The sequence below is a fragment of the Crinia signifera genome, chromosome 19 (genome assembly GCF_055691185.1).
Source record: "Crinia signifera chromosome 19, ASM5569118v1, whole genome shotgun sequence".
In the NCBI taxonomy this organism is placed as follows: Eukaryota; Metazoa; Chordata; class Amphibia; order Anura; family Myobatrachidae; genus Crinia; species Crinia signifera.
The window spans coordinates 73,113,147-73,134,018 of NC_139226.1; the positions used below are offsets into that span (position 1 = coordinate 73,113,147).

A 20,872-nucleotide genomic window follows, 5' to 3' on the forward strand; every position below is an offset into this window, starting at 1 on the left:
AGCAGTTGGAATTGGGCCTTAACAGTGTGGTAAGTCTTTAGGTGATGGGTATTGTGTCTGTTTGACCTCTTCCAAATGTCTGTGCTGGCAATAAAAAGAAAAAGTTTCCAATTTAAATAGCTAGAGAATAATAACAATTTGCCAGTAATGTGAAAAAACCTACAGCACCTGGTGTTCCCATGTGGTCTCCCACCCAAGTACTAATCAGGCCCAACACTGCTTAGCTTCCAAGATCAGACGAGATTGGGACTATCCAATGTGGTATGGCTGTAGGTGAGATATAGGCACTTTTTTGCCCTCTTCTACTTCTATCACCAGGTAAGCTAATAAAAAAGTTTCCTAACTGTATTGGCTTACTGAAAAAAATCATGTGTTGGTAATGTAAAAAGACCTACAGGACATGTTATTAGCAGGGGGTCTTAAATTAAACTACTTAAGAGGCTCAACACTGTTTAGCTGCCAAAAGCAGCCAAATAGGTGATGGCTATTGTGTCTGTTTGACCTCTTCCAAATGTCTGTACTGGCAATAAAAAGAAAAAGTTTCCAATTTAAATAGCTAGAGAATAAAAACAATGTGCCAGTAATGTGAAAAAACCTACAGCACCTGGTGTTCCGATGTGGTCTCCCACCCAAGTACTAACCAGGCCCAACACTACTTAGTTTCCAAGATCAGACGAGATTGGGCCTATCCAATGTGGTATGGCTGTAAGTGAGATACAGGCACTTTTTTGCCCTCTTCTACTTCTATCACCAGGTAAGCTAATAAAAAAGTTTCCTAACTGTATTGGCTTACTGAAAAAAATCATGTGTTGGTAATGTAAAAAGACCTACAGGACATTATATTAGCAGGGGGTCTTAAATGAAACTACTAAAGAGGCTCAACACTGTTTAGCTGCCAAAAGCAGTTGGAATTGGGCCTAAACAGTGTGGTAAGTCTTTAGGTGATGGATATTGTGTCTGTTTGACCTCTTCCAAATGTCAGTGCTGGCAATAAAAAGAAAAAATTTCCAATTTAAATAGCTAGAGAATAAAAACAATTTGCCAGTAATGTGAAAAAACCTACAGCACCTGGTGTTCCCATGTGGTCTCCCACCCAAGTACTAACCAGGCCCAACACTGCTTAGCTTCCAAGATCAGACGAGATTGGGCCTATCCAATGTGGTATAGATGTAGGTGAGATACAGGCACTTTTTTGCCCTCTTCTACTTCTATCACCAGGTAAGCTAATAAAAAAGTTTCCTAACTGTATTGGCTTACTGAAAAAAATCATGTGTTGGTAATGTAAAAAGACCTACATGACATGATATTAGCAGGGGGTCTTAAATTAAACTACTAAAGAGGCTCAACACTGTTTATCTGCCAAAAGCAGTTGAAATTGGGCCTAAACAGTGTGGTAAGTCTTTAGGTGATGGCTATTGTGTCTGTTTGACCTCTTCCAAATGTCTGTACTGGCAATAAAAAGAAAAAGTTTCCAATTTAAATAGCTAGAGAATAAAAACAATTTGCCAGTAATGTGAAAAAACCTACAGCACCTGGTGTTCCCATGTGGACTCCCACCCAAGTACTAAACAGGCCCAACACTGCTTCGCTTCCAAGATCAGACGAGATTGGGCCTATCCAATGTGGTATGGCTGTAGTTGAGATACAGGCACTTTTTTGCCCTCTTCTAATTCTATCACCAGGTAAGCTAATAAAAAAGTTTCCTAACTATATTGGCTTACAGAAAAAAATCAGGTGTTGGTAATGTAAAAAGACCTACAGGACATGATATTAGCAGGGGGTCTTAAATTAAACTACTAAAGAGGCTCAACACTGTTTAGCTGCCAAAAGCAGTTGGAATTGGGCCTAAACAGTGTGGTAAGTCTTTAGGTGATGGCTATTGTGTCTGTTTGACCTCTTCCAAATGTCTGTACTGGCAATAAAAAGAAAAAGTTTCCAATTTAAATAGCTAGAGAATAAAAACAATTTGCCAGTAATGTGAAAAAACCTACAGCACCTGGTGTTCCCATGTGGTCTCCCACCCAAGTACTAACCAGGCCCAACACTGCTTAGCTTCCAAGATCAGACGAGATTGGGCCTATCCAATGTGGTATGGCTGTAGGTGAGATACAGGCACTTTTTTGACCTCTTCTACTTCTATCACCAGGTAAGCTAATAAAAAAGTTTCCTAACTGTATTGGCTTACTGAAAAAAATCATGTGTTGGTAATGTAAAAAGACCTACAGGACATGTTATTAGCAGGGGGTCTTAAATTAAACTACTAAAGAGGCTCAACACTGTTTAGCTGCCAAAAGCAGTTGGAATTGGGCCTAAACAGTGTGGTAAGTCTTTATGTGATGGCTATTGTGTCTGTTTGACCTCTTCCAAATGTCAGTGATGGCAATAAAAAGAAAAAAATTTCCAATTTAAATAGCTAGAGAATAAAAACAATTTGCCAGTAATGTGAAAAAACCTACAACACCTGGTGTTCCCATGTGGTCTCCCACCCAAGTACTAACCAGGCCCAACACTGCTTAGCTTTCAAGATCAGACGAGATTGGGACTATCCAATGTGGTATGGCTGTAGGTGAGATACAGGCACTTTTTTGCCCTCTTCTACTTCTATCACCAGGTAAGCTAATAAAAAAGTTTCCTAACTGTATTGGCTTACTGAAAAAAATCATGTGTTGGTAATGTAAAAAGACATACAGGACATGATATTAGCAGGGGGTCTTAAATTAAACTACTAAAGAGGCTCAACACTGTTTAGCTGCCAAAAGCAGTTGGAATTGGGCCTAAACAGTGTGGTAAGTCTTTATGTGATGGCTATTGTGTCTGTTTGACCTCTTCCAAATGTCAGTGCTGGCAATAAAAAGAAAAAGTTTTCAATTTAAATAGCTAGAGAATAAAAACAATTTGCCAGTAATGTGAAAAAACCTACAGCACCTGGTGTTCCCATGTGGTCTCCCACCCAAGTACTAACCAGGCCCAACATTGCTTAGCTTCCAAGATCAGACGAGATTGGGACTATCCAATGTGGTATGGCTGTAGGTGAGATACAGGCACTTTTTTACCCTCTTCTACTTCTATCACCAGGTAAGCTAATAAAAAAGTTTCCTAACTGTATTGGTTTACTGAAAAAAATCATGTGTTGGTAATGTAAAAAGACCTACATGACATGATATTAGCAGGGGGTCTTAAATTAAACTACTAAAGAGGCTCAACACTGTTTAGCTGCCAAAAGCAGTTGGAATTGGGCCTAAACAGTGTGGTAAGTCTTTAGGTGATGGCTATTGTGTCTGTTTGACCTCTTCCAAATGTCTGTACTGGCAATAAAAAGAAAAAGTTTCCAATTTAAATAGCTAGAGAATAAAAACAATTTGCCAGTAATGTGAAAAAACCTACAGCACCTGGTGTTCCCATGTGGTCTCCCACCCAAGTACTAACCAGGCCCAACACTGCTTAGCTTCCAAGATCAGACGAGATTGGGCCTATCCAATGTGGTATGGCTGTAGGTGAGATACAGGCACTTTTTTGCCCTCTTCTACTTCTATCACCAGGTAAGCTAATAAAAAAGTTTCCTAACTGTATTGGCTTACTGAAAAAAATCATGTGTTGGTAATGTAAAAAGACCTACAGGACATGTTATTAGCAGGGGGTCTTAAATTAAACTACTAAAGAGGCTCAACACTGTTTAGCTGCCAAAAGCAGTTGGAATTGGGCCTAAACAGTGTGGTAAGTCTTTATGTGATGGCTATTGTGTCTGTTTGACCTCTTCCAAATGTCAGTGCTGGCAATAAAAAGAAAAAAATTTCCAATTTAAATAGCTAGAGAATAAAAACAATTTGCCAGTAATGTGAAAAAACCTACAACACCTGGTGTTCCCATGTGGTCTCCCAACCCAAGTACTAACCAGGCCCAACACTGCTTAGCTTTCAAGATCAGACGAGATTGGGACTATCCAATGTGGTATGGCTGTAGGTGAGATACAGGCACTTTTTTACCCTCTTCTACTTCTATCACCAGGTAAGCTAATAAAAAAGTTTCCTAACTGTATTGGCTTACTGAAAAAAATCATGTGTTGGTAATGTAAAAAGACCTACATGACATGATATTAGCAGGGGGTCTTAAATTAAACTACTAAAGAGGCTCAACACTGTTTAGCTGCCAAAAGCAGTTGGAATTGGGCCTAAACAGTGTGGTAAGTCTTTAGGTGATGGCTATTGTGTATGTTTGACCTCTTCCAAATGTCTGTACTGGCAATAAAATGAAAAAGTTTCCAATTTAAATAGCTAGAGAATAAAAACAATTTGCCAGTAATGTGAAAAAACCTAAAGCACCTGGTGTTCCCATGTGGTCTCCCACCCAAGTACTAACCAGGCCCAACAATGCTTAGCTTCCAAGATCAGACGAGATTGGGCCTATCCAATGTGGTATGGCTGTAGGTGAGATACAGGCACTTTTTTGCCCTCTTCTACTTCTATCACCAGGTAAGCTAATAAAAAAGTTTCCTAACTGTATTGGCTTACTGAAAAAAATCATGTGTTGGTAATGTAAAAAGACCTACATGACATGATATTAGCAGGGGGTCTTAAATTAAACTACTAAAGAGGCTCAACACTGTTAAGCTGCCAAAAGCAGTTGGAATTGGGCCTAAACAGTGTGGTAAGTCTTTAGGTGATGGCTATTGTGTCTGTTTGACCTCTTCCAAATGTCTGTACTGGCAATAAAAAGAAAAAGTTTCCAATTTAAATAGCTAGAGAATAAAAACAATTTGCCAGTAATGTGAAAAAACCTATAGCACCTGGTGTTCCCATGTGGTCTACCACCCAAGTACTAAACAGGCCCAACACTGCTTAGCTTCCAAGATCAGACGAGATTGGGCCTATCCAATATGGTATGGCTGTAGGTGAGATACAGGCACTTTTTTGCCCTCTTCTAATTCTATCACCAGGTAAGCTAATAAAAAAGTTTCCTAACTGTATTGGCTTACTGAAAAAAATCATGTGTTGGTAATGTAAAAAGACCTACAGGACATGTTATTAGCAGGGGGTCTTAAATTAAACTACTAAAGAGGCTCAACACTGTTTAGCTGCCAAAAGCAGTTGGAATTGGGCCTAAACAGTACGGTAAGTCTTTAGGTGATGGCTATTGTGTCTGTTTGACCTCTTCCAAATGTCAGTGCTGGCTATAAAAAGAAAAAGTTTCCAATTTAAATAGCTAGAGAATAAAAACAATTTGCCAGTAATGTGAAAAAACCTACAGCACCTGGTGTTCCCATGTGGTCTCCCACCCAAGTACTAATCAGGCCCAACACTGCTTAGCTTCCAAGATCAGACGAGATTGGGCCTATCCAATGTGGTATGGCTGTAGGTGAGATACACGCACTTTTTTGCCCTCTTCTACTTCTATCACCAGGTAAGCTAATACAAAAGTTTCCTAACTGTATTGGCTTACTGAAAAAAATCATGTGTTGGTAATGTAAAAAGACATACAGGACATGATATTAGCAGGGGGTCTTAAATTAAACTACTAAAGAGGCTCAACACTGTTTAGCTGCCAAAAGCAGTTGGAATTGGGCCTAAACAGTGTGGTAAGTCTTTAGGTGATGGCTATTGTGTCTGTTTGACCTCTTCCAAATGTCTGTACTGGCAATAAAAAGAAAAAGTTTCCAATTTAAATAGCTAGAGAATAAAAACAATTTGCCAGTAATGTGAAAAAACCTATAGCACCTGGTGTTCCCATGTGGTCTACCACCCAAGTACTAAACAGGCCCAACACTGCTTAGCTTCCAAGATCAGACGAGATTGGGCCTATCCAATATGGTATGGCTGTAGGTGAGATACAGGCACTTTTTTGCCCTCTTCTAATTCTATCACCAGGTAAGCTAATAAAAAAGTTTCCTAACTGTATTGGCTTACTGAAAAAAATCATGTGTTGGTAATGTAAAAAGACCTACAGGACATGTTATTAGCAGGGGGTCTTAAATTAAACTACTAAAGAGGCTCAACACTGTTTAGCTGCCAAAAGCAGTTGGAATTGGGCCTAAACAGTACGGTAAGTCTTTAGGTGATGGCTATTGTGTCTGTTTGACCTCTTCCAAATGTCAGTGCTGGCTATAAAAAGAAAAAGTTTCCAATTTAAATAGCTAGAGAATAAAAACAATTTGCCAGTAATGTGAAAAAACCTACAGCACCTGGTGTTCCCATGTGGTCTCCCACCCAAGTACTAATCAGGCCCAACACTGCTTAGCTTCCAAGATCAGACGAGATTGGGCCTATCCAATGTGGTATGGCTGTAGGTGAGATACACGCACTTTTTTGCCCTCTTCTACTTCTATCACCAGGTAAGCTAATACAAAAGTTTCCTAACTGTATTGGTTTACTGAACAAAATCATGTGTTGGTAATGTAAAAAGACATACAGGACATGATATTAGCAGGGGGTCTTAAATTAAACTACTAAAGAGGCTCAACACTGTTTAGCTGCCAAAAGCAGTTGGAATTGGGCCTAAACAGTGTGGTAAGTCTTTATGTGATGGCTATTGTGTCTGTTTGACCTCTTCCAAATGTCAGTGCTGGCAATAAAAAGAAAAAGTTTTCAATTTATATAGCTAGAGAATAAAAACAATTTGCCAGTAATGTGAAAAAACCTACAGCACCTGGTGTTCCCATGTGGTCTCCCACCCAAGTACTAACCAGGCCCAACACTGTTTAGCTTCCAAGATCAGACGAGATTGGGACTATCCAATGTGGTATGGCTGTAGGTGAGATACAGGCACTTTTTTACCCTCTTCTACTTCTATCACCAGGTAAGCTAATAAAAAAGTTTCCTAACTGTATTGGCTTACTGAAAAAAATCATGTGTTGGTAATGTAAAAAGACCTACATGACATGATATTAGCAGGGGGTCTTAAATTAAACTACTAAAGAGGCTCAACACTGTTTAGCTGCCAAAAGCAGTTGGAATTGGGCCTAAACAGTGTGGTAAGTCTTTAGGTGATGGCTATTGTGTATGTTTGACCTCTTCCAAATGTCTGTACTGGCAATAAAAAGAAAAAGTTTCCAATTTAAATAGCTAGAGAATAAAAACAATTTGCCAGTAATGTGAAAAAACCTAAAGCACCTGGTGTTCCCATGTGGTCTCCCACCCAAGTACTAACCAGGCCCAACAATGCTTAGCTTCCAAGATCAGACGAGATTGGGCCTATCCAATGTGGTATGGCTGTAGGTGAGATACAGGCACTTTTTTGCCCTCTTCTACTTCTATCACCAGGTAAGCTAATAAAAAAGTTTCCTAACTGTATTGGCTTACTGAAAAAAATCATGTGTTGGTAATGTAAAAAGACCTACAGGACATGATATTAGCAGGGGGTCTTAAATTAAACTACTAAAGAGGCTCAACACTGTTTAGCTGCCAAAAGCAGTTGGAATTGGGCCTAAACAGTGTGGTAAGTCTTTAGGTGATGGCTATTGTGTCTGTTTGACCTCTTCCAAATGTCTGTACTGGCAATAAAAAGAAAAAAGTTTCCAATTTAAATAGCTAGAGAATAAAAACAATTTGCCAGTAATGTGAAAAAAACCTATAGCACCTGGTGTTCCCATGTGGTCTACCACCCAAGTACTAAACAGGCCCAACACTGCTTAGCTTCCAAGATCAGACGAGATTGGGCCTATCCAATATGGTATGGCTGTAGGTGAGATACAGGCACTTTTTTGCCCTCTTCTAATTCTATCACCAGGTAAGCTAATAAAAAAGTTTCCTAACTGTATTGGCTTACTGAAAAAAATCATGTGTTGGTAATGTAAAAAGACCTACAGGACATGTTATTAGCAGGGGGTCTTAAATTAAACTACTAAAGAGGCTCAACACTGTTTAGCTGCCAAAAGCAGTTGGAATTGGGCCTAAACAGTACGGTAAGTCTTTAGGTGATGGCTATTGTGTCTGTTTGACCTCTTCCAAATGTCAGTGCTGGCTATAAAAAGAAAAAGTTTCCAATTTAAATAGCTAGAGAATAAAAACAATTTGCCAGTAATGTGAAAAAACCTACAGCACCTGGTGTTCCCATGTGGTCTCCCACCCAAGTACTAATCAGGCCCAACACTGCTTAGCTTCCAAGATCAGACGAGATTGGGCCTATCCAATGTGGTATGGCTGTAGGTGAGATACACGCACTTTTTTGCCCTCTTCTACTTCTATCACCAGGTAAGCTAATACAAAAGTTTCCTAACTGTATTGGCTTACTGAAAAAAATCATGTGTTGGTAATGTAAAAAGACATACAGGACATGATATTAGCAGGGGGTCTTAAATTAAACTACTAAAGAGGCTCAACACTGTTTAGCTGCCAAAAGCAGTTGGAATTGGGCCTAAACAGTGTGGTAAGTCTTTATGTGATGGCTATTGTGTCTGTTTGACCTCTTCCAAATGTCAGTGCTGGCAATAAAAAGAAAAAGTTTTCAATTTAAATAGCTAGAGAATAAAAACAATTTGCCAGTAATGTGAAAAAACCTACAGCACCTGGTGTTCCCATGTGGTCTCCCACCCAAGTACTAACCAGGCCCAACACTGCTTAGCTTCCAAGATCAGACGAGATTGGGACTATCCAATGTGGTATGGCTGTAGGTGAGATACAGGCACTTTTTTACCCTCTTCTACTTCTATCACCAGGTAAGCTAATAAAAAAGTTTCCTAACTGTATTGGCTTACTGAAAAAAATCATGTGTTGGTAATGTAAAAAGACCTACATGACATGATATTAGCAGGGGGTCTTAAATTAAACTACTAAAGAGGCTCAACACTGTTTAGCTGCCAAAAGCAGTTGGAATTGGGCCTAAACAGTGTGGTAAGTCTTTAGGTGATGGCTATTGTGTATGTTTGACCTCTTCCAAATGTCTGTACTGGCAATAAAAAGAAAAAGTTTCCAATTTAAATAGCTAGAGAATAAAAACAATTTGCCAGTAATGTGAAAAAACCTAAAGCACCTGGTGTTCCCATGTGGTCTCCCACCCAAGTACTAACCAGGCCCAACAATGCTTAGCTTCCAAGATCAGACGAGATTGGGCCTATCCAATGTGGTATGGCTGTAGGTGAGATACAGGCACTTTTTTGCCCTCTTCTACTTCTATCACCAGGTAAGCTAATAAAAAAGTTTCCTAACTGTATTGGCTTACTGAAAAAAATCATGTGTTGGTAATGTAAAAAGACCTACATGACATGATATTAGCAGGGGTTCTTAAATTAAACTACTAAAGAGGCTCAACACTGTTTAGCTGCCAAAAGCAGTTGGAATTGGGCCTAAACAGTGTGGTAAGTCTTTAGGTGATGGCTATTGTGTCTGTTTGACCTCTTCCAAATGTCTGTACTGGCAATAAAAAGAAAAAGTTTCCAATTTAAATAGCTAGAGAATAAAAACAATTTGCCAGTAATGTGAAAAAACCTATAGCACCTGGTGTTCCCATGTGGTCTACCACCCAAGTACTAAACAGGCCCAACACTGCTTAGCTTCCAAGATCAGACGAGATTGGGCCTATCCAATATGGTATGGCTGTAGGTGAGATACAGGCACTTTTTTGCCCTCTTCTAATTCTATCACCAGGTAAGCTAATAAAAAAGTTTCCTAACTGTATTGGCTTACTGAAAAAAATCATGTGTTGGTAATGTAAAAAGACCTACAGGACATGTTATTAGCAGGGGGTCTTAAATTAAACTACTAAAGAGGCTCAACACTGTTTAGCTGCCAAAAGCAGTTGGAATTGGGCCTAAACAGTACGGTAAGTCTTTAGGTGATGGCTATTGTGTCTGTTTGACCTCTTCCAAATGTCAGTGCTGGCTATAAAAAGAAAAAGTTTCCAATTTAAATAGCTAGAGAATAAAAACAATTTGCCAGTAATGTGAAAAAACCTACAGCACCTGGTGTTCCCATGTGGTCTCCCACCCAAGTACTAATCAGGCCCAACACTGCTTAGCTTCCAAGATCAGACGAGATTGGGCCTATCCAATGTGGTATGGCTGTAGGTGAGATACACGCACTTTTTTGCCCTCTTCTACTTCTATCACCAGGTAAGCTAATACAAAAGTTTCCTAACTGTATTGGCTTACTGAAAAAAATCATGTGTTGGTAATGTAAAAAGACCTACAGGACATGATATTAGCAGGAGGTCTTAAATTAAACTACTAAAGAGGCTCAACACTGTTTAGCTGCCAAAAGCAGTTGGAATTAGGCCTAAACAGTGTGGTAAGTCTTTAGGTGATGGCTATTGTGTCTGTTTGACCTCTTCCAAATGTCAGTGCTGGCAATAAAAAGAAAAAGTTTCCAATTTAAATAGCTAGAGAATAAAAACAATTTGCCAGTAATGTGAAAAAACCTACAGCACCTGGTGTTCCCATGTGGTCTCCCACCCAAGTACTAACCAGGCCCAACACTGCTTAGCTTCCAAGATCAGACGAGATTGGGCCTATCCAATGTGGTATGGCTGTATGTACGATACAGGCACTTTTTTGCCCTCTTCTATTCTATCACCAGGTAAGCTAATAAAAAAGTTTCCTAACTGTATTGGCTTACTGAAAAAAATCATGTGTTGGTAATGTAAAAAGACCTACAGGACATGTTATTAGCAGGGGGTCTTAAATTAAACTACTAAAGAGGCTTAACACTGTTTAGCTGCCAAAAGCAGTTGGAATTGGGCCTAAACAGTATGGTAAGTCTTTAGGTGATGGCTATTGTGTCTGTTTGACCTCTTCCAAATGTCAGTGCTGGCAATAAAAAGAAAAAATTTCCAATTTAAATAGCTAGAGAATAAAAACAATTTGCCAGTAATGTGAAAAAACCTACAGCACCTGGTGTTCCCATGTGGTCTCCCACCCAAGTACTAACCAGGCCCAACACTGCTTAGCTTCCAAGATCAGACGAGATTGGGCCTATCCAATGTGGTATAGCTGTAGGTTTGATACAAGCACTTTTTTGCCCTCTTCTACTTCTATAACCAGGTAAGCTAATAAAAAAGTTTCCCAACTGTATTGTCTTACTGATAAAAATCATGTGTTGGTAATGTAAAAAGACATACAGGACATGATATTAGCAGGGGGTCTTAAATTAAACTACTAAAGAGGCTCAACACTGTTTAGCTGCCAAAAGCAGTTGGAATTGGGCCTAAACAGTGTGGTAAGTCTTTAGGTGATGGCTATTGTGTCTGTTTGACCTCTTCCAAATGTCTGTACTGGCAATAAAAAGAAAAAGTTTCCAATTTAAATAGCTAGAGAATAAAAACAATTTGCCAGTAATGTGAAAAAACCTACAGCACCTGGTGTTCCCATGTGGTCTCCCACCCAAGTACTAAACAGGCCCAACACTGCTTAGCTTCCAATATCAGACGAGATTGGGCCTATCCAATGTGGTATGGCTGTAGGTGAGATACAGGCACTTTTTTGCCCTCTTCTAATTCTATCACCAGGTAAGCTAATAAAAAAGTTTCCTAACTGTATTGGCTTACTGAAAAAAATCATGTGTTGGTAATGTAAAAAGACCTACAGGACATGATATTAGCAGGGGGTCTTAAATTAAACTACTAAAGAGGCTCAACACTGTTTAGCTGCCAAAAGCAGTTGGAATTGGGCCTAAACAGTGTGGTAAGTCTTTAGGTGATGGCTATTGTGTCTGTTTGACCTCTTCCAAATGTCAGTGCTGGCAATAAAAAGAAAAAGTTTCCAATTTAAATAGCTAGAGAATAAAAACAATTTGCCAGTAATGTGAAAAAACCTACAGCACCTGGTGTTCCCATGTGGTCTCCCACCCAAGTACTAATCAGGCCCAACACTGCTTAGCTTCCAAGATCAGACGAGATTGGGCCTATCCAATGTGGTATGGCTGTAGGTGAGATACAGGCACTTTTTTGCTCTCTTCTACTTCTATCACCATGTAAGCTAATAAAAAAGTTTCCTAACTGTATTGGCTTACTGCAAAAAATCATGTGTTGGTAATGTAAAAAGACCTACAGGACATGATATTAGCAGGGGGTCTTAAATTAAACTACTAAAGAGGCTGAACACTGTTTAGCTGCCAAAAGCAGTAGGAATTGGGCCTAAACAGTGTGGTAAGTCTTTAGGTGATGGCTATTGTGTCTGTTTGACCTCTTCCAAATGTCTGTACTGGCAATAAAAAGAAAAAGTTTCCAATTTAAATAGCTAGAGAATAAAAACAATTTGCCAGTAATGTGAAAAAACCTACAACACCTGGTGTTCCCATGTGGTCTCCCACCCAAGTACTAACCAGGCCCAACACTGCTTAGCTTCCAAGATCAGACGAGATTGGGACTATCCAATGTGGTACGGCTGTAGTAAGATACAGGCACTTTTTTGCCCTCTTCTACTTCTATCACCAGGTAAGCTAATAAAAAAGTTTCCTAACTGTATTGGCTTACTGAAAAAAATCATGTCTTGGTAATGTAAAAAGACCTACAGGACATGATATTAGCAGGGGGTCTTAAATTAAACTACTAAAGAGGCTCAACATTGTTTAGCTGCCAAAAGCAGTTGGAATTGGGCCTAAACAGTGTGGTAAGTCATTAGGTGATGGCTATTGTGTCTGTTTGACCTCTTCCAAATGTCTGCACTGGCAATAAAAAGAAAAAGTTTCCAATTTAAATAGCTAGAGAATAAAAACAATTTGCCAGTAATGTGAAAAAACCTACAGCACCTGGTGTTCCCATGTGGTCTCCCACCCAAGTACTAACCAGGCCCAACACTGCTTAGCTTCCAAGATCAGACGAGATTGGGCCTATCCAATGTGGTATGGCTGTAGGTTAGATACAGGCACTTTTTTGCTCTCTTCTACTTCTATCACCATGTAAGCTAATAAAAAAGTTTCCTAACTGTATTGGCTTACTGAAAAAAATCATGTGTTGGTAATGTAAAAAGACCTACAGGACATGATATTAGCAGGGGGTCTTAAATTAAACTACTAAAGAGGCTCAACACTGTTTAGCTGCCAAAAGCAGTTGGAATTGGGCCTTAACAGTGTGGTAAGTCTTTAGGTGATGGCTATTGTGTCTGTTTGACCTCTTCCAAATGTCAGTGCTGGCAATAAAAAGAAAAAGTTTCCAATTTAAATAGCTAGAGAATAAAAACAATTTGCCAGTAATGTGAAAAAACCTACAGCAACTGGTGTTCCCATGTGGTCTCCCACCCAAGTACTAACCAGGCCCAACACTGCTTAGCTTCCAAGATCAGACGAGATTTGGCCTATCCAATGTGGTATGGCTGTAGGTGAGATACAGGCACTTTTTTGCCCTCTTCTACTTCTATCACCAGGTAAGCTAATAAAAAAGTTTCCTAACTGTATTGGCTTACTGAAAAAAATCATGAGTTGGTAATGTAAAAAGACCTACAGGACATGATATTAGCAGGGGGTCTTAAATTAAACTACTAAAGAGGCTCAACACTGTTTAGCTGCCAAAAGCAGTTGGAATTGGGCCTTAACAGTGTGGTAAGTCTTTAGGTGATGGCTATTGTGTCTGTTTGACCTCTTCCAAATGTCTGTGCTGGCAATAAAAAGAAAAAGTTTCCAATTTAAATAGCTAGAGAATAATAACAATTTGCCAGTAATGTGAAAAAACCTACAGCACCTGGTGTTCCCATGTGGTCTCCCACCCAAGTACTAACCAGGCCCAACACTGCTTAGCTTCCAAGATCAGATGAGATTGGGCCTATCCAATGTGGTATGGCTGTAGGTGAGATACATGTACTTTTTTGCCCTCTTCTACTTCTATCACCAGGTAAGCTAATAAAAAAGTTTCCTAACTGTATTGGCTTACTGAAAAAAATCATGTGTTGGTAATGTAAAAAGACCTACATGACATGATATTAGCAGGGGGTCTTAAATTAAACTACTAAAGAGGCTCAACACTGTTTAGCTGCCAAAAGCAGTTGGAATTGGGCCTAAACAGTGTGGTAAGTCTTCAGGTGATGGCTATTGTGTCTGTTTGACCTCTTCCAAATGTCTGTACTGGCAATAAAAAGAAAAAGTTTCCAATTTAAATAGCTAGAGAATAAAAACAATTTGCCAGTAATGTGAAAAAACCTACAGCACCTGGTGTTCCCATGTGGTCTCCCACCCAAGTACTAAACAGGACCAACACTGCTTCGCTTCCAAGATCAGACGAGATTGGGCCTATCCAATGTGGTATGGCTGTAGGTGAGATACAGGCACTTTTTTGCCCTCTTCTAATTCTATCACCAGGTAAGCTAATAAAAAAGTTTCCTAACTATATTGGCTTACTGAAAAAAATCATGTGTTGGTAATGTAAAAAGATCTACAGGACATGATATTAGCAGGGGGTCTTAAATTAAACTACTAAAGAGGCTCAACACTGTTTAGCTGCCAAAAGCAGTTGGAATTGGGCCTAAACAGTGTGGTAAGTCTTTAGGTGATGGCTATTGTGTCTGTTTGACCTCTTCCAAATGTCTGTACTGGCAATAAAAAGAAAAAGTTTCCAATTTAAATAGCTAGAGAATAAAAACAATTTGCCAGTAATGTGAAAAAACCTACAGCACCTGGTGTTCCCATGTGGTCTCCCACCCAAGTACTAACCAGGCCCAACACTGCTTAGCTTCCAAGATCAGATGAGATTGGGCCTATCCAATGTGGTATGGCTGTAGGTGAGATACAGGCACTTTTTTGCCCTCTTCTACTTCTATCACCAGGTAAGCTAATAAAAAAGTTTCCTAACTGTATTGGCTTACTGAAAAAAATCATGTGTTGGTAATGTAAAAAGACCTACAGGACATGTTATTAGCAGGGGGTCTTAAATTAAACTACTAAAGAGGCTCAACACTGTTTAGCTGCCAAAAGCACTTGGAATTGGACCTAAACAGTATGGTAAGTCTTTAGGTGATGGCTATTGTGTCTGTTTGACCTCTTCCAAATGTCAGTGCTGGCAATAAAAAGAAAAAAAATGTCCAATTTAAATAGCTAGAGAATAAAAACAATTTGCCAGTAATGTGAAAAAACCTACAACACCTGGTGTTCCCATGTGGTCTCCCACCCAAGTACTAGCCAGGCCCAACACTGCTTAGCTTCCAAGATCAGACGAGATTGGGCCTATCCAATGTGGTATGGCTGTAGGTGAGATACAGGCACTTTTTTGCCCTCTTCTACTTCTATCACCAGGTAAGCTAATAAAAAAGTTTCCTAACTCTATTGGCTTACTCAAAAAAATCATGTGTTGGTAATGTAAAAAGACCTACAGGACATGCTATTAGCAGGGGGTCTTAAATTAAACTCCTAAAGAGGCTAAACGCTTTAGCTGCCAAAAGCAGTTGGAATTGGGCCTAAACAGTGTGGTAAGTCTTTAGGTGATGGCTATTTTGTCTGTTTGACCTCTTCCAAATGTCAGTGCTGGCTATAAAAAGAAAAAGTTTCCAATTTAAATAGCTAGAGAATAAAAACATTTTGCCAGTAATGTGAAAAAACCTAAAGCACCTGGTGTTCCCATGTGGTCTCCCACCCAAGTACTAACCAGGCCCAACACTGCTTAGCTTCCAAGATCAGACGAGATTGGGACTATCCAATGTGGTATGGCTGTAGGTGAGATACAGGCACTTTTTTGCCCTCTTCTACTTCTATCACCAGGTAAGCTAATAAAAAAGTTTCCTAACTGTATTGGCTTACTGAAAAAAATCATGTGTTGGTAATGTAAAAAGACCTACAGGACATGTTATTAGCAGGGGGTCTTAAATTAAACTACTAAAGAGGCTCAACACTGTTTAGCTGCCAAAAGCAGTTGGAATTGGGCCTAAACAGTGTGGTAAGTCTTCAGGTGATGGCTATTGTGTCTGTTTGACCTCTTCCAAATGTCAGTGCTGGCTATAAAAAGAAAAAGTTTCCAATTTAAATAGCTAGAGAATAAAAACAATTTGCCAGTAATGTGAAAAAACCTACAGCACCTGGTGTTCCCATGTGGTCTCCCACCCAAGTACTAACCAGGCCCAACACTGCTTAGCTTCCAAGATCAGACGTGATTGGGCCTATCCAATGTGGTATGGCTGTAGGTGCGATACAGCCACTTTTTTGCCCTCTTCTATTCTATCACCAGGTAAGCTAATAAAAAAGTTTCCTAACTGTATTGGCTTAGTGAAAAAAATCATGAGTTGGTAATGTAAAAAGACCTACAGGACATGTTATTAGCAGGGGGTCTTAAATTAAACTACTAAAGAGGCTCAACACTGTTTAGCTGCCAAAAGCAGTTGGAATTGGGCCTTAACAGTGTGGTAAGTCTTTAGGTGATGGCTATTGTGTCTGTTTGACCTCTTCCAAATGTCTGTGCTGGCAATAAAAAGAAAAAGTTTCCAATTTAAATAGCTAGAGAATAAAAACATTTTGCCAGTAATGTGAAAAAACCTAAAGCACCTGGTGTTCCCATGTGGTCTCCCACCCAAGTACTAACCAGGCCCAACACTGCTTAGCTTCCAAGATCAGACGTGATTGGGCCTATCCAATGTGGTATGGCTGTAGGTGTGAAAAAGGCACTTTTTTGCCCTCTTCTATTCTATCACCAGGTAAGCTAATAAAAAAGTTTCCTAACTGTATTGGCTTAGTGAAAAAAATCATGAGTTGGTAATGTAAAAAGACCTACAGGACATGTTATTAGCAGGGGGTCTTAAATTAAACTACTAAAGAGGCTCAACACTGTTTAGCTGCCAAAAGCAGTTGGAATTGGGCCTTAACAGTGTGGTAAGTCTTTAGGTGATGGCTATTGTGTCTGTTTGACCTCTTCCAAATGTCAGTGCTGGCTATAAAAAGAAAAAGTTTCCAATTTAAATAGCTAGAGAATAAAAACAATTTGCCAGTAATGTGAAAAAACCTACAGCACCTGGTGTTCCCATGTGGTCTCCCACCCAAGTACTAACCAGGCCCAACACTGCTTAGCTTCCAAGATCAGTTGAGATTGGGCCTATCCAATGTGGTATGGCTGTAGGTGAGATACAGGCACTTTTTTGCCCTCTTCTACTTCTATCACCAGGTAAGCTAATAAAAAAGTTTCCTAACTGTATTGGCTTACTGAAAAAAAATCATTAGTTGGTAATGTAAAAAGACCTACAGGACATGTTATTAGCAGGGGGTCTTAAATTAAACTACTAAAGAGGCTCAACACTGTTTAGCTGCCAAAAGCAGTTGGAATTGGGCCTAAACAGTACGGTAAGTCTTTAGGTGATGGCTATTGTGTCTGTTTGACCTCTTCCAAATGTCAGTGCTGGCTATAAAAAGAAAAAGTTTCCAATTTAAATAGCTAGAGAATAAAAACAATTTGCCAGTAATGTGAAAAAACCTACAGCACCTGGTGTTCCCATGTGGTCTCACCACCCAAGTACTAACCAGGCCCAACACTGCTTAGCTTCCAAGATCAGACGAGATTGGGCCTATCCAATGTGGTATGGCTGTAGGTGAGATACAGGCACTTTTTTGCCCTCTTCTACTTCTATCACCAGGTAAGCTAATAAAAAAGTTTCCTAACTGTATTGGCTTACTGAAAAAAAATCATTAGTTGGTAATGTAAAAAGACCTACAGGACATGTTATTAGCAGGGGGTCTTAAATTAAACTACTAAAGAGGCTCAACACTGTTTAGCTGCCAAAAGCAGTTGGAATTGGGCCTAAACAGTATGGTAAGTCTTTAGGTGATGGCTATTGTGTCTGTTTGACCTCTTCCAAATGTCAGTGCTGGCTATAAAAAGAAAAAGTTTCCAATTTAAATAGCTAGAGAATAAAAACAATTTGCCAGTAATGTGAAAAACCTACAGCACCTGGTGTTCCCATGTGGTCTACCACCCAAGTACTAATCAGGCCCAACACTGCTTAGCTTCCAAGATCAGACGAGATTGGGCCTATCCAATGTGGTATGGCTGTAGGTGAGATACATGTACTTTTTTGCCCTCTTCTACTTCTATCACCAGGTAAGCTAATAAAAAAGTTTCCTAACTGTATTGGCTTACTGAAAAAAATCATGTGTTGGTAATGTAAAAAGACCTACATGACATGATATTAGCAGGGGGTCTTAAATTAAACTACTAAAGAGGCTCAACACTGTTTAGCTGCCAAAAGCAGTTGGAATTGGGCCTAAACAGTGTGGTAAGTCTTCAGGTGATGGCTATTGTGTCTGTTTGACCTCTTCCAAATGTCTGTACTGGCAATAAAAAGAAAAAGTTTCCAATTTAAATAGCTAGAGAATAAAAACAATTTGCCAGTAATGTGAAAAAACCTACAGCACCTGGTGTTCCCATGTGGTCTCCCACCCAAGTACTAAACAGGACCAACACTGCTTCGCTTCCAAGATCAGACGAGATTGGGCCTATCCAATGTGGTATGGCTGTAGGTGAGATACAGGCACTTTTTTGCCCTCTTCTAATTCTATCACCAGGTAAGCTAATAAAAAAGTTTCCTAACTATATTGGCTTACTGAAAAAAATCATGTGTTGGTAATGTAAAAAGATCTACAGGACATGATATTAGCAGGGGGTCTTAAATTAAACTACTAAAGAGGCTCAACACTGTTTAGCTGCCAAAAGCAGTTGGAATTGGGCCTAAACAGTGTGGTAAGTCTTTAGGTGATGGCTATTGTGTCTGTTTGACCTCTTCCAAATGTCTGTACTGGCAATAAAAAGAAAAAGTTTCCAATTTAAATAGCTAGAGAATAAAAACAATTTGCCAGTAATGTGAAAAAACCTACAGCACCTGGTGTTCCCATGTGGTCTCCCACCCAAGTACTAACCAGGCCCAACACTGCTTAGCTTCCAAGATCAGATGAGATTGGGCCTATCCAATGTGGTATGGCTGTAGGTGAGATACAGGCACTTTTTTGCCCTCTTCTACTTCTATCACCAGGTAAGCTAAAAAAAAAGTTTCCTAACTGTATTGGCTTACTGAAAAAAATCATGTGTTGGTAATGTAAAAAGACCTACAGGACATGTTATTAGCAGGGGGTCTTAAATTAAACTACTAAAGAGGCTCAACACTGTTTAGCTGCCAAAAGCACTTGGAATTGGACCTAAACAGTATGGTAAGTCTTTAGGTGATGGCTATTGTGTCTGTTTGACCTCTTCCAAATGTCAGTGCTGGCAATAAAAAGAAAAAAAATGTCCAATTTAAATAGCTAGAGAATAAAAACAATTTGCCAGTAATGTGAAAAAACCTACAACACCTGGTGTTCCCATGTGGTCTCCCACCCAAGTACTAGCCAGGCCCAACACTGCTTAGCTTCCAAGATCAGACGAGATTGGGCCTATCCAATGTGGTATGGCTGTAGGTGAGATACAGGCACTTTTTTGCCCTCTTCTACTTCTATCACCAGGTAAGCTAATAAAAAAGTTTCCTAACTCTATTGGCTTACTCAAAAAAATCATGTGTTGGTAATGTAAAAAGACCTACAGGACATGCTATTAGCAGGGGGTCTTAAATTAAACTCCTAAAGAGGCTAAACGCTTTAGCTGCCAAAAGCAGTTGGAATTGGGCCTAAACAGTGTGGTAAGTCTTTAGGTGATGGCTATTTTGTCTGTTTGACCTCTTCCAAATGTCTGTGCTGGCAATAAAAAGAAAAAGTTTCCAATTTAAATAGCTAGAGAATAAAAACAATTTGCCAGTAACATGAAAAAACCTACAGCACCTGGTGTTCCCATGTGGTCTCACCACCCAAGTACTAACCAGGCCCAACACTGGTTAGCTTCCAAGATCAGACGAGATTGGGCCTATCCAATGTGGTATGGCTGTAGGTGAGATACAGGCACTTTTTTGCCCTCTTCTACTTCTATCACCAGGTAAGCTAATAAAAAAGTTTCCTAACTGTATTGGCTTACTGAAAAAAAATCATGAGTTGGTAATGTAAAAAGACCTACAGGACATGTTATTAGCAGGGGGTCTTAAATTAAACTACTAAAGAGGCTCAACACTGTTTAGCTGCCAAAAGCAGTTGGAATTGGGCCTAAACAGTACGGTAAGTCTTTAGGTGATGGCTATTGTGTCTGTTTGACCTCTTCCAAATGTCAGTGCTGGCTATAAAAAGAAAAAGTTTCCAATTTAAATAGCTAGAGAATAAAAACAATTTGCCAGTAATGTGAAAAAACCTACAGCACCTGGTGTTCCCATGTGGTCTCACCACCCAAGTACTAACCAGGCCCAACACTGCTTAGCTTCCAAGATCAGACGAGATTGGGCCTATCCAATGTGGTATGGCTGTAGGTGAGATACAGGCACTTTTTTGCCCTCTTCTACTTCTATCACCAGGTAAGCTAATACAAAAGTTTCCTAACTGTATTGGCTTACTGAAAAAAAATCATTAGTTGGTAATGTAAAAAGACCTACAGGACATGATATTAGCAGGGGGTCTTAAATTAAACTACTAAAGAGGCTCAACACTGTTTAGCTGCCAAAAGCAGTTGGAATTGGGCCTAAACAGTGTGGTAAGTCTTTAGGTGATGGCTATTGTGTCTGTTTGACCTCTTCCAAATGTCAGTGCTGGCAATAATAAGAAAAAGTTTCCAATTTAAATAGCTAGAGAATAAAAACAATTTGCCAGTAATGTGAAAAAACCTACAGCACCTGGTGTTCCCATGTGGTCTCCCACCCAAGTACTAACCAGGCCCAACACTGCTTAGCTTCCAAGATCAGACGAGATTGGGCCTATCCAATGTGGTATGGCTGTAGGTGCGATACAGGCACTTTTTTGCCCTCTTCTACTTCTATCACCAGGTAAGCTAATAAAAAAGTTTCCTAACTGTATTGGCTTAGTGAAAAAAATCATGAGTTGGTAATGTAAAAAGACCTACAGGACATGTTATTAGCAGGGGGTCTTAAATTAAACTACTAAAGATGCTCAACACTGTTTAGCTGCCAAAAGCAGTTGGAATT

General features: G+C 39.5%; 36 non-coding genes and 9 pseudogenes across 36 annotated transcripts; all 45 read right to left on the bottom strand.

The window, feature by feature from the left end:
- Positions 1–156: 156 nt before the first annotated feature.
- LOC146044647 (5S ribosomal RNA) lies at positions 157–275 on the bottom strand. Its single transcript, XR_014465083.1, has one exon. It is a non-coding gene; the product is annotated as a 5S ribosomal RNA (ribosomal RNA).
- A 317-nt stretch (positions 276–592) lies between these two features.
- LOC146043709 (5S ribosomal RNA) lies at positions 593–711 on the bottom strand. The gene has a single exon (XR_014464701.1). It is a non-coding gene; the product is annotated as a 5S ribosomal RNA (ribosomal RNA).
- A 345-nt stretch (positions 712–1,056) lies between these two features.
- On the bottom strand, positions 1,057–1,175 carry LOC146043511 (5S ribosomal RNA). Its single transcript, XR_014464504.1, has one exon. It is a non-coding gene; the product is annotated as a 5S ribosomal RNA (ribosomal RNA).
- Positions 1,176–1,520: 345 nt separating this feature from the next.
- On the bottom strand, positions 1,521–1,639 carry LOC146043919 (5S ribosomal RNA; annotated as a pseudogene).
- A 345-nt stretch (positions 1,640–1,984) lies between these two features.
- LOC146043756 (5S ribosomal RNA) lies at positions 1,985–2,103 on the bottom strand. Its single transcript, XR_014464747.1, has one exon. It is a non-coding gene; the product is annotated as a 5S ribosomal RNA (ribosomal RNA).
- Positions 2,104–2,449: 346 nt separating this feature from the next.
- Positions 2,450–2,568, bottom strand: LOC146043381 (5S ribosomal RNA). The gene has a single exon (XR_014464373.1). It is a non-coding gene; the product is annotated as a 5S ribosomal RNA (ribosomal RNA).
- Positions 2,569–2,913: 345 nt separating this feature from the next.
- On the bottom strand, positions 2,914–3,032 carry LOC146044189 (5S ribosomal RNA). Its single transcript, XR_014464842.1, has one exon. It is a non-coding gene; the product is annotated as a 5S ribosomal RNA (ribosomal RNA).
- A 345-nt stretch (positions 3,033–3,377) lies between these two features.
- On the bottom strand, positions 3,378–3,496 carry LOC146043768 (5S ribosomal RNA). Its single transcript, XR_014464759.1, has one exon. It is a non-coding gene; the product is annotated as a 5S ribosomal RNA (ribosomal RNA).
- A 346-nt stretch (positions 3,497–3,842) lies between these two features.
- LOC146044039 (5S ribosomal RNA) lies at positions 3,843–3,962 on the bottom strand (annotated as a pseudogene).
- Positions 3,963–4,307: 345 nt separating this feature from the next.
- On the bottom strand, positions 4,308–4,426 carry LOC146043561 (5S ribosomal RNA). Its single transcript, XR_014464552.1, has one exon. It is a non-coding gene; the product is annotated as a 5S ribosomal RNA (ribosomal RNA).
- Positions 4,427–4,771: 345 nt separating this feature from the next.
- LOC146044026 (5S ribosomal RNA) lies at positions 4,772–4,890 on the bottom strand (annotated as a pseudogene).
- A 345-nt stretch (positions 4,891–5,235) lies between these two features.
- Positions 5,236–5,354, bottom strand: LOC146044627 (5S ribosomal RNA). The gene has a single exon (XR_014465063.1). It is a non-coding gene; the product is annotated as a 5S ribosomal RNA (ribosomal RNA).
- Positions 5,355–5,699: 345 nt separating this feature from the next.
- LOC146044027 (5S ribosomal RNA) lies at positions 5,700–5,818 on the bottom strand (annotated as a pseudogene).
- Positions 5,819–6,163: 345 nt separating this feature from the next.
- On the bottom strand, positions 6,164–6,282 carry LOC146044628 (5S ribosomal RNA). Its single transcript, XR_014465064.1, has one exon. It is a non-coding gene; the product is annotated as a 5S ribosomal RNA (ribosomal RNA).
- Positions 6,283–6,627: 345 nt separating this feature from the next.
- On the bottom strand, positions 6,628–6,746 carry LOC146044738 (5S ribosomal RNA). The gene has a single exon (XR_014465174.1). It is a non-coding gene; the product is annotated as a 5S ribosomal RNA (ribosomal RNA).
- Positions 6,747–7,091: 345 nt separating this feature from the next.
- LOC146043562 (5S ribosomal RNA) lies at positions 7,092–7,210 on the bottom strand. The gene has a single exon (XR_014464553.1). It is a non-coding gene; the product is annotated as a 5S ribosomal RNA (ribosomal RNA).
- A 347-nt stretch (positions 7,211–7,557) lies between these two features.
- On the bottom strand, positions 7,558–7,676 carry LOC146044028 (5S ribosomal RNA; annotated as a pseudogene).
- A 345-nt stretch (positions 7,677–8,021) lies between these two features.
- On the bottom strand, positions 8,022–8,140 carry LOC146044629 (5S ribosomal RNA). Its single transcript, XR_014465065.1, has one exon. It is a non-coding gene; the product is annotated as a 5S ribosomal RNA (ribosomal RNA).
- Positions 8,141–8,485: 345 nt separating this feature from the next.
- LOC146044587 (5S ribosomal RNA) lies at positions 8,486–8,604 on the bottom strand. The gene has a single exon (XR_014465024.1). It is a non-coding gene; the product is annotated as a 5S ribosomal RNA (ribosomal RNA).
- A 345-nt stretch (positions 8,605–8,949) lies between these two features.
- LOC146043563 (5S ribosomal RNA) lies at positions 8,950–9,068 on the bottom strand. Its single transcript, XR_014464555.1, has one exon. It is a non-coding gene; the product is annotated as a 5S ribosomal RNA (ribosomal RNA).
- Positions 9,069–9,413: 345 nt separating this feature from the next.
- Positions 9,414–9,532, bottom strand: LOC146044029 (5S ribosomal RNA; annotated as a pseudogene).
- Positions 9,533–9,877: 345 nt separating this feature from the next.
- Positions 9,878–9,996, bottom strand: LOC146044630 (5S ribosomal RNA). Its single transcript, XR_014465067.1, has one exon. It is a non-coding gene; the product is annotated as a 5S ribosomal RNA (ribosomal RNA).
- Positions 9,997–10,341: 345 nt separating this feature from the next.
- On the bottom strand, positions 10,342–10,460 carry LOC146043172 (5S ribosomal RNA). Its single transcript, XR_014464165.1, has one exon. It is a non-coding gene; the product is annotated as a 5S ribosomal RNA (ribosomal RNA).
- A 344-nt stretch (positions 10,461–10,804) lies between these two features.
- Positions 10,805–10,923, bottom strand: LOC146044736 (5S ribosomal RNA). The gene has a single exon (XR_014465172.1). It is a non-coding gene; the product is annotated as a 5S ribosomal RNA (ribosomal RNA).
- Positions 10,924–11,268: 345 nt separating this feature from the next.
- On the bottom strand, positions 11,269–11,387 carry LOC146043628 (5S ribosomal RNA). Its single transcript, XR_014464619.1, has one exon. It is a non-coding gene; the product is annotated as a 5S ribosomal RNA (ribosomal RNA).
- A 345-nt stretch (positions 11,388–11,732) lies between these two features.
- LOC146044631 (5S ribosomal RNA) lies at positions 11,733–11,851 on the bottom strand. The gene has a single exon (XR_014465068.1). It is a non-coding gene; the product is annotated as a 5S ribosomal RNA (ribosomal RNA).
- Positions 11,852–12,196: 345 nt separating this feature from the next.
- LOC146043971 (5S ribosomal RNA) lies at positions 12,197–12,315 on the bottom strand (annotated as a pseudogene).
- Positions 12,316–12,659: 344 nt separating this feature from the next.
- LOC146043780 (5S ribosomal RNA) lies at positions 12,660–12,778 on the bottom strand. Its single transcript, XR_014464767.1, has one exon. It is a non-coding gene; the product is annotated as a 5S ribosomal RNA (ribosomal RNA).
- Positions 12,779–13,123: 345 nt separating this feature from the next.
- LOC146043946 (5S ribosomal RNA) lies at positions 13,124–13,242 on the bottom strand (annotated as a pseudogene).
- Positions 13,243–13,587: 345 nt separating this feature from the next.
- Positions 13,588–13,706, bottom strand: LOC146044586 (5S ribosomal RNA). Its single transcript, XR_014465023.1, has one exon. It is a non-coding gene; the product is annotated as a 5S ribosomal RNA (ribosomal RNA).
- A 345-nt stretch (positions 13,707–14,051) lies between these two features.
- Positions 14,052–14,170, bottom strand: LOC146043753 (5S ribosomal RNA). Its single transcript, XR_014464745.1, has one exon. It is a non-coding gene; the product is annotated as a 5S ribosomal RNA (ribosomal RNA).
- A 345-nt stretch (positions 14,171–14,515) lies between these two features.
- Positions 14,516–14,634, bottom strand: LOC146044598 (5S ribosomal RNA). Its single transcript, XR_014465035.1, has one exon. It is a non-coding gene; the product is annotated as a 5S ribosomal RNA (ribosomal RNA).
- Positions 14,635–14,981: 347 nt separating this feature from the next.
- On the bottom strand, positions 14,982–15,100 carry LOC146044893 (5S ribosomal RNA). The gene has a single exon (XR_014465329.1). It is a non-coding gene; the product is annotated as a 5S ribosomal RNA (ribosomal RNA).
- A 343-nt stretch (positions 15,101–15,443) lies between these two features.
- Positions 15,444–15,562, bottom strand: LOC146043426 (5S ribosomal RNA). Its single transcript, XR_014464418.1, has one exon. It is a non-coding gene; the product is annotated as a 5S ribosomal RNA (ribosomal RNA).
- Positions 15,563–15,907: 345 nt separating this feature from the next.
- Positions 15,908–16,026, bottom strand: LOC146044659 (5S ribosomal RNA). The gene has a single exon (XR_014465095.1). It is a non-coding gene; the product is annotated as a 5S ribosomal RNA (ribosomal RNA).
- Positions 16,027–16,370: 344 nt separating this feature from the next.
- On the bottom strand, positions 16,371–16,489 carry LOC146043604 (5S ribosomal RNA). The gene has a single exon (XR_014464595.1). It is a non-coding gene; the product is annotated as a 5S ribosomal RNA (ribosomal RNA).
- Positions 16,490–16,833: 344 nt separating this feature from the next.
- On the bottom strand, positions 16,834–16,952 carry LOC146044843 (5S ribosomal RNA). Its single transcript, XR_014465280.1, has one exon. It is a non-coding gene; the product is annotated as a 5S ribosomal RNA (ribosomal RNA).
- A 346-nt stretch (positions 16,953–17,298) lies between these two features.
- Positions 17,299–17,418, bottom strand: LOC146043770 (5S ribosomal RNA). The gene has a single exon (XR_014464761.1). It is a non-coding gene; the product is annotated as a 5S ribosomal RNA (ribosomal RNA).
- A 345-nt stretch (positions 17,419–17,763) lies between these two features.
- LOC146043243 (5S ribosomal RNA) lies at positions 17,764–17,882 on the bottom strand. The gene has a single exon (XR_014464237.1). It is a non-coding gene; the product is annotated as a 5S ribosomal RNA (ribosomal RNA).
- A 345-nt stretch (positions 17,883–18,227) lies between these two features.
- LOC146043754 (5S ribosomal RNA) lies at positions 18,228–18,346 on the bottom strand. The gene has a single exon (XR_014464746.1). It is a non-coding gene; the product is annotated as a 5S ribosomal RNA (ribosomal RNA).
- Positions 18,347–18,691: 345 nt separating this feature from the next.
- LOC146044611 (5S ribosomal RNA) lies at positions 18,692–18,810 on the bottom strand. The gene has a single exon (XR_014465048.1). It is a non-coding gene; the product is annotated as a 5S ribosomal RNA (ribosomal RNA).
- Positions 18,811–19,157: 347 nt separating this feature from the next.
- Positions 19,158–19,276, bottom strand: LOC146044894 (5S ribosomal RNA). The gene has a single exon (XR_014465331.1). It is a non-coding gene; the product is annotated as a 5S ribosomal RNA (ribosomal RNA).
- A 343-nt stretch (positions 19,277–19,619) lies between these two features.
- On the bottom strand, positions 19,620–19,739 carry LOC146044047 (5S ribosomal RNA; annotated as a pseudogene).
- Positions 19,740–20,085: 346 nt separating this feature from the next.
- LOC146043771 (5S ribosomal RNA) lies at positions 20,086–20,205 on the bottom strand. The gene has a single exon (XR_014464762.1). It is a non-coding gene; the product is annotated as a 5S ribosomal RNA (ribosomal RNA).
- Positions 20,206–20,551: 346 nt separating this feature from the next.
- On the bottom strand, positions 20,552–20,670 carry LOC146043792 (5S ribosomal RNA). The gene has a single exon (XR_014464769.1). It is a non-coding gene; the product is annotated as a 5S ribosomal RNA (ribosomal RNA).
- Between the last annotated feature and the right edge of the window lie 202 nt (positions 20,671–20,872).